This window comes from Macaca thibetana, chromosome 3 (genome assembly GCF_024542745.1).
Source record: "Macaca thibetana thibetana isolate TM-01 chromosome 3, ASM2454274v1, whole genome shotgun sequence".
NCBI lineage: Eukaryota > Metazoa > Chordata > Mammalia > Primates > Cercopithecidae > Macaca > Macaca thibetana.
The window spans coordinates 164,879,570-164,887,305 of NC_065580.1; positions in this window are offsets into that span (position 1 = coordinate 164,879,570).

A 7,736-nucleotide genomic window follows, 5' to 3' on the forward strand; every position below is an offset into this window, starting at 1 on the left:
CGAGATACCCTGTTAGGTACTAGGGAGGGATGCTGAAGTCCCTGCCCTTGAAGGACTCATAACTGGGTTGAGAGTGAGATGCCCCACAGCAAGCTCTAATGCAAGACAAATTAAGCAAAAAAAGGGCACCCCTGGGAATTACTAGAAGCATACAGATGACCCAGGTGGACTTCATGGAGGTGGTGGTACTTGAGCTGACCTCTGAAGGAAGGTGAGATCATACTCAGGTGAAGGTGTGGTGGAGAATGCTGCAGATAGAACCAGCCTGTGAAGTAAGGACCCATGCCGATGGATGTTCCGTTGTGAAGGTGCAAGATGGGCGGGTCAATTGTTTGGGGAGGGAGGGTGGAAAAGAAAGGCATCATCAGGTGATGTTAAGGGGACATCTGCAAAAGGGCAGGCATGGGTGGCCCAAAGGGGTCCAGCAATTCTTGTGTGTGTGTGTCATGTGGACCCTGGAGAGGACGAGAGAGAATGCTGGTCCCCCATCCTCCAAGGTGGATGTAACAGCCTTCAGCATCTTACATCTGTGCTCACTTTCTTTTCTCTATTCCTTAACCTAACAGAGGGCCCCTCCTTTATCTTCCCAAGCCCATTTAGCATCTGATGTGCAGACTGTAATAAGAAAAACCCAGAATCATATAGAAAAACCTTGGCCGGGCGCGGTGGCTCAAGCCTGTAATCCCAGCACTTTGGGAGGCCGAGACGGGCGGATCACGAGGTCAGGAGATCGAGACCATCCTGGCTAACACAGTGAAACCCTGTCTCTACTAAAAATACAAAAACTTAGCCGGGCGAGGTGGCAGGCGCCTGTAGTCCCAGCTACTCGGGAGGCTGAGGCAGGAGAATGGTGTGAACCCGGGAGGCGGAGCTTGCAGTGAGCTGAGATCCGGCCACTGCACTCCAGCCTGGGTGACAGAGCGAGACTCCGTCTCAAAAAAAAAAAAAAAAAAAAAAACCTTCCCCAAACTAGGAGGGAGCCAAGAGACCACAGAATGACTCGGACACGTCCAGCTTACATGTGAGGCTCTCCTGGATGGCAGCAGAATAGCTTTAGAGATCTGCATTACCTCCCATCCTTAAGCTAATTTTCTGGATTTTTGCCCACTGTGTGTATAATGGGACTGTTTTCCTTGATGGATTCTCAGATACACTACAGGATGTTTGGGTTATCAGGGATGTCTGCTCTTTGGCTAGGCATGATGGCTTTGGCTCATCACCTGGCCTTCAGGGTTCAGGCAGTGGACATACACCCTTAAGTGTAACCTGGAGGGGGGATTGCCACACTGCACAGACAGGCATGGGGTAACCTGGCTGTTGGCTTTGCCCAGTACTAGCTTGGTGACATTAGGAACCTACTTTCTCTGTCTGAGTCAACTTCCTCGTGTGTCTGTCAGTGAAGGCAATACCTGCTTCCCGGGACTGTTGTGAGTGTTAAATGAAGTAATGTACATAAGGGGACAAATAGTATAGACACAATAAATGGTGGCTACCATTATATCAGCCTGCGCACACACCAACCACGGGCAGAACAACCTAACACACAACCGACCAGACAAGGGACCGTCACTCAACAGCTCTATATCAATGCAAGCGTCCACAGTGCTTGATCCAAGCACTTGAAGCATAACCAGTGGTTTCTTTGTGTAGCCTGGCTGTTAATGCTGATGTTGGCCTCTGGGCTTTGGCAAACGCTTTTGGTCAAAGCATGAATTGACTCGGCAAGCATAATGAACTGCTCACATGCTGAGGCAGAACCCACTCATCCCTTTATCAGTCTATTCTTGACACAATGTACTTTACTATGACATTATCAAAAGCAGCCTTAACTTGGCTTTCACATAGAAAGCAACTCCCCACCTCCAAAAAAGGCAATTTCTGTGACTGCAAAGAGCAGAGTATGTTTTATGGGTGGTACGCAATGGATGAAAGAGGGTCAGGAAGACCTAAGCTTGGGACATGGTGTGGCAGACACCATTAGCTGAATCATCAGCAGTAATTCCATTTAATTTCCTGCAAAAATAAAAACTAAAAAATGGACTTTGCAGGTAAGTGGGTGAGCATATGAAAACACTGTGCCCTAGAGAATGAGTCATGATTGGCCAAGCCTATCTTGCAATCACTTTCCGTTTGGTTAGTGATTGGTCTGGAAGTGAGCATGTGGCACCTTGCTGGCCAATGAGAAATAGGATGAGTCTGCTGGGGACTTTCTGGGAATGATACTTCATTCCCAATCAAGAGTGAGGCTCAGTAAGGACCCCTTTTAGGCACCTACTTTCTGTCTTCTATCCTGTCACTTGTGGGACATTCCCAGTCCCATATTGCAAGCTCACAAAGAACAGGGATAATGTCTTAGTCACACTTTTACCTGTCCAGTTCCTGGTTCAGGTAAGATGTTTAAATATTGAATTATCACACAGGTATTTGATGCATATTTGTTGTTTGAACAAAATTGCTCTAATAGCAATGGTTCTCAACCATGTGTGGTTCCCCACCTCCACCACCCCTGGGGACATTTGACAATATCTGGAGACATTTTTGGTTGTCATGAGTGGTTGGGTGTAGTGGGTGCTACTGGTGTCTAGTAGGTAGAGGCCAGGGATGCAGCTCAACATCTTACAAGGCACAGAACAGGCCCACTCCAAAGAATGATCAAATCCAGAATGTCAATATGCCAACGTTGAAAATTCCTGCTCCAGACAACCAAATAGGAATGCATTCTCTAGATTCTTTTTGGTAAGGCTGAAATAAATGTTTGAAATTTTTTAAGGGTAGAATTGTAAGATACTAGACCCAGAGTCATCTTAGCTGATTAACATACGTGAACTGTTCTCTGTCAGTAGGGAAAACCCTGCGTAGTTAGTCTATGCTTCCTCAACACACCGGCAGCATCTCATGGCAAGAAGCTCCAAGGTGATTCTTCAATAAAGAGGTAGGTATAGCTGGGTCCTCCCAACCAACCTTAGGGTCGTGTTCTGTAGCTTACAGGTGCAGTGAGTCATGGTAGCCACACTTCTGGGTCACGTAAGGGGGATGTCTACTTAGAGGGACAGTGGGAACTAAAATCTTTCCCTTCATTACTCAGAAGAATGACCTCCTAACCAACAAAGTGCAGCCTGTGAGGAACACGCCTCATGTGGCCTTTGAGGCAGGGAGGGCCCAGAAGAACACATTGGGGTGACTGTCTCTGGCAAAGGCTATGTGGCAGGGCCTCCCACAGGGTTGGGCAGTGACTTGGAGGCTGCTTAAAGAAGATCAGAAGATGGCTAGTCCGGTCATGCTGAACAGGATGGAGGCCCAGCCCCCACCACTGGACAGAGTCCTCCCTGGGGCCTGAGGATGACGGGTCTGATCGCCTGCCCCTCCCAGGCTCTCACCCCACCCACCTTGTACGGCGGTTTGTTTTCTTTTCACCCCCAGAAAAGCAACCTCTGCTGTTTCTTCTGCCTGATTTCACAGTCTTGGGTGATTAGTGAGCCTCTACCTGGCCCTTCTGGAAAATGCAACCCTGGCCTGCACAATACCAGCAGAATTCCTTCTGGGAGCATGGTTTCTGCGCGTTGCCTCTCTCCTCTCCCACCGGTTGGCCAGTGCAAGTCTAGCTCACAAGCAGGGTACTTGCACACATCATGAGCACGGTGGGGCTGTCTCTTCTCACACGTGTTGAATCCTCACTTTTAGTTCCAGGAGCACTTTGGCCAACAAAGATTGTCTCTGGATTGCCATTTTCCTCGCTAAGTCTGGGACCTCCCGGGATGAAGATGAGATGAAGGACGAAGAGGGTGCAGGGGTTCTCACCCTGCCCGAGCAGACAGGAAAACACACTCCCTCTCGAGAAGGCCCCAGGGGCTCCTGGGCTGTCTGGTGAGTTTCCATTTAGGATTTTAGAAACAGATGCTGGGCTTGGGTAAGAGTCTGGAATAGCCGAGGTCCATCTTAACAGCCTTCACCTCTCCCTGTCTCCTCCCAGGTCTGGGGCCCACTGCTTCCATGCTACAGGCGCTGCTCCTGTCTGAGATGCAGGGGACCTAATAAATGCCTGCAAACTGAGGCACCGATGACGTCATGCTACCTTTTCAGGGATTTAAAAAGCAGCAAGAGGCCTCTAAAAATGCTATCCTAGACTCTGTCATCAGAGTGGAAACAGTTTTGTTCTGGGTCTTGGGAAATGCTCCCTAATTATTCCATTCTCTGGGTTCTCTGTTCATCAAACCTCCAGCTTCCCTTCACACACCCTAACCTCCCACACACAAAATGGGGAACTCCAACATCTGTAGTGTCAGACAGGCTGAGGCCTTCCCAGTACGTCTGGGGGCGGGGGGCGGGGGGAGCAGGGAAACAATCGTTAGGAGTATCTTTCCAACAATTCTGCTTCAGCTGCACGTGACACTGAGCAGTGCTTACCCCTGCGAGGAGGAAAGTGCATGAGGGAGAAACCTCTTCGTTCCCTGGGGCCCAGGGGCCACCAGCACCGGCAGCGGTTTTGACCCCATGCTGGAGCCCATCATGTCCAGAAGGGCCAGTTAGTGAAACCTCTGTGGCTATCATCCAAGCACTATGGACCAAAGGTACACATGCATGCGTGCACACCCCACAGGTGGCTAGCACTACGGGCAACACAGCAGAATGGGAAGAAAGGGATAATCTGAATGAGTGACTCGGAAGAACCTCGTGCAATTTAGCAGCTTTCTCTCTCCAGATATTACTCTGGATCACCCACAGAAGGGACAAGAAGGGGCAAGTTCTCTCTAGCTACAAGGGGCTTAGTTGTATAGCTGATGGAGGGGAGGGTGTTTGGGCTCATGAAGGCCTGGGCTTTCAAACCCTTTCCCTGGGAATATGGTCCTCTGGATATGCTATGATAAATGGTCATGCCGGTGATTTCCATCTATCCTCCTGCCTTCAGCACTAAGCCCTGCAAGGTGGACCTGACCCACCTAAGCTGCATCACAACCTCCCTCCACTCTGGCTTCCAGTGGTAGGCACCAGCGCGGTGAGAGGGAGCAGAGGAGGGATAAGGGAGAGAGCTCCAGATATTTATTTTCCCAGCTCCTTTTCTGTTGAGTTGCTTAAAGTTCGCTGTGTCAAGCCAGCAGATGACACAGCTCTTTTCAGATAGCCCTTGCTGTTCTGCTGCCCTCTTTGATTGGGGGTAACCGCTTCCTGTCTTTGCCCCTCCAAGAAAGGGGTGTGTATTAGTCCATTTGCCCTGCTACAAAGAAATACCTGAGGCTGGGTCATTTATAAAGAAAAGAGGTTTATTTGGCTCATGGTTCTGCAGGCTGTAGAGGAAACAGTGCTGGCATCTGCTTCTGGCAAGGGGCTCAGGAAGACTGCGATCATGGTGGAAGGTGAAGGGGAGCCAGTGTCTCTCATGGCGAGAGAGGGAGCAAGAGAGAGGGAGAGGAGGTGCCACACTGTTTTAAACAACCAGATATCTTGTGAACTCATAGAGTGAGAACTCACTTTACCACTGTGAAGACAGCGCCAAGTTACTCATGAGGGATCACCCCCATGACCCAAATACCTCCCAGTAGACTCCACCTCCAACATTGGGGATCACATTGCAGGTGAGATTTGGAGGGAACAAACATCCAAACAGTATCAGGGTGGTAACAGCACTCGGCTCTTGCTGGCCCCCAGGCTTCTGCACTGTCTTTTGTGGTTTCTCTAAACCAGTCCACATCTTTGTCAACACGTTGTTTTTTGTTTGTTTGTTTTTTGCAAACATCCCTCAGTTTGACTATGCCCATGACAGGACCCAAATAGAGTGGACCTGGATAGAGTGGGCCCAGATAGAGTGGACCTGGATAGAGTGGGCCCAGATAGAGTGGACCTGGATGGAGTGGACCTGAATGGAGTGGATCTGGATGGAGTGGACCTGGATAGAGTGGACCCAGAGAGAGTGGATCTGGGTGAAGTGGACCTGGATGAAGTGGACCCAGATGGAGTGGACCCAGATGGAGTGGATCTGGATGAAGTGGATCTGGATGGAGTTCGCCTGGATGGAGTGGATCTGGATACAGTGGATCTGGATGGAGCAGACCTGGATGGAGTGGACCCAGATGGAGTGGACCTGGATGGAGTTCACCTGGATGAAGTGGACCTGGATGGAGTGGACTCAGATGGAGTGGACCGGATGGAGTGAATCCAGATGAAGTGAATCTGGATGGAGTGCACCTGGATGGAGCACACTTGGATGGACTGGACCTAAATAGAGTTGATCTGGCCACACCCATTTCAGAACCTGCCCCAGTGTGTATCCTTTTAACAGGCAGAGGTAGAACTCAGACTTCTTCCACGTGAAGCAGGAATCTTCTGCCCTTATTCTCTAGTTGTAGAGGAAGGGGAAAGATGTTAAAGAGAGAATGGCAAAGTCCATTAAAATATTACATTTCACTCCTTTGAGGGTATCTTCCTAACAATTCTGTGTCCTTGAAGTTACCACTTCCCCGGAAAACATTGTCTTTCTGTCCTCACTGGGGTGGAGGCTCCTAAGGGCAGAGATGTTTGTGTTGTTCATTTCTACGTCTCAAGTGCTTAGTACAGTACCTGGTGCATAGTGGGTGTGGGGTGTGTGGGGGGTGTGTGTGTGTGTGTGTGGTGTGTATGAGAGAGAGAGGGGAGGGGAGAGAGAAGAGGAGAAGGAGCAGGAGGAGGAGGAGAGAAACAGACGGGTTGATGAATGGATAGATGGATGCTATAGTTGGCCCTTGGATAATGCAGAGGTTAGGAATGCTGACCCTCATGTAGTGGAAAACCCCAGTATAGATTTTGACTCCCCCAAAACTTAACTTCTAATAGCCTACTGTTGACCGGAAGCCCTGCCAATAACACAAACCGTTGATTAACACGTACATAACAGTTGTATGTTATATGTATTATATCCTGTATTCTTACGATACATAAACTATTGAAAAGAAAATGTTATTAATACAATCATGAGAAAGAGAAACTATATTTACTATTGATTAAGTGGAAGTGGGGCATCATAAAGGTCTTCATCGTAATTGTCTTCGGGTTCTGTGGGCTGAGAAGGAGGAGGAAGAGGAGGGGTTGGTGTTGCTGTCTCGGGGGTGGTAGAGGCAGAAGGAAATGCATGTAGAAGTGGACCTGCACAATTCAAATCATGCCATTCAAGGGTCAACTGTGCATGTAATCAGACCTGTCCCTTAGGCTGAGGGGAGGTTTGAGGCATTTCAGAGCTCCAACATCTCACAAAACGTGAGAGTCAGAGCAAACCTGAGACATGTAAATCTAAAGGGATGGGGCCAGTGCTGCCAGGGAGACCAGCCTGCTCCATGCGGCCCCTGGTCAGATATGGGGGTGGCCAGCCTGGGCTGAGACATGTGAGAAAAGGGAGGTCACTGACCCTGTGGCCAGGCAGCCAGGTTGAGTCCCTTGGCTGGTTCTCAAACTCTGGGTGCAGAGCAGACACCTTAGGGAGAGGGTCTTATTTAAAATGTTGACGCCCATGATCCACCTGCAAACAGTCTGAACTGGTCTAGGGTGGGCCCAGGACCTACACTGAAACAAACATCCCTGTGTTGTTTAGAAGCAGGTGGTCCCTGGACCATATCTCGAGAAACGTGGCCCTAGAGGACAGAGAAAACTGTTTTGCCAGGTGGGGACCCCAGAAAAAGTGCTCTCCTCCAGGTAGTTGCAAAGAGCTAAGAGGGGTCTGCATGTGAGCCCACCTGGGAAAACCACCCAGCCCTAAGGGCACCTGAAGATGG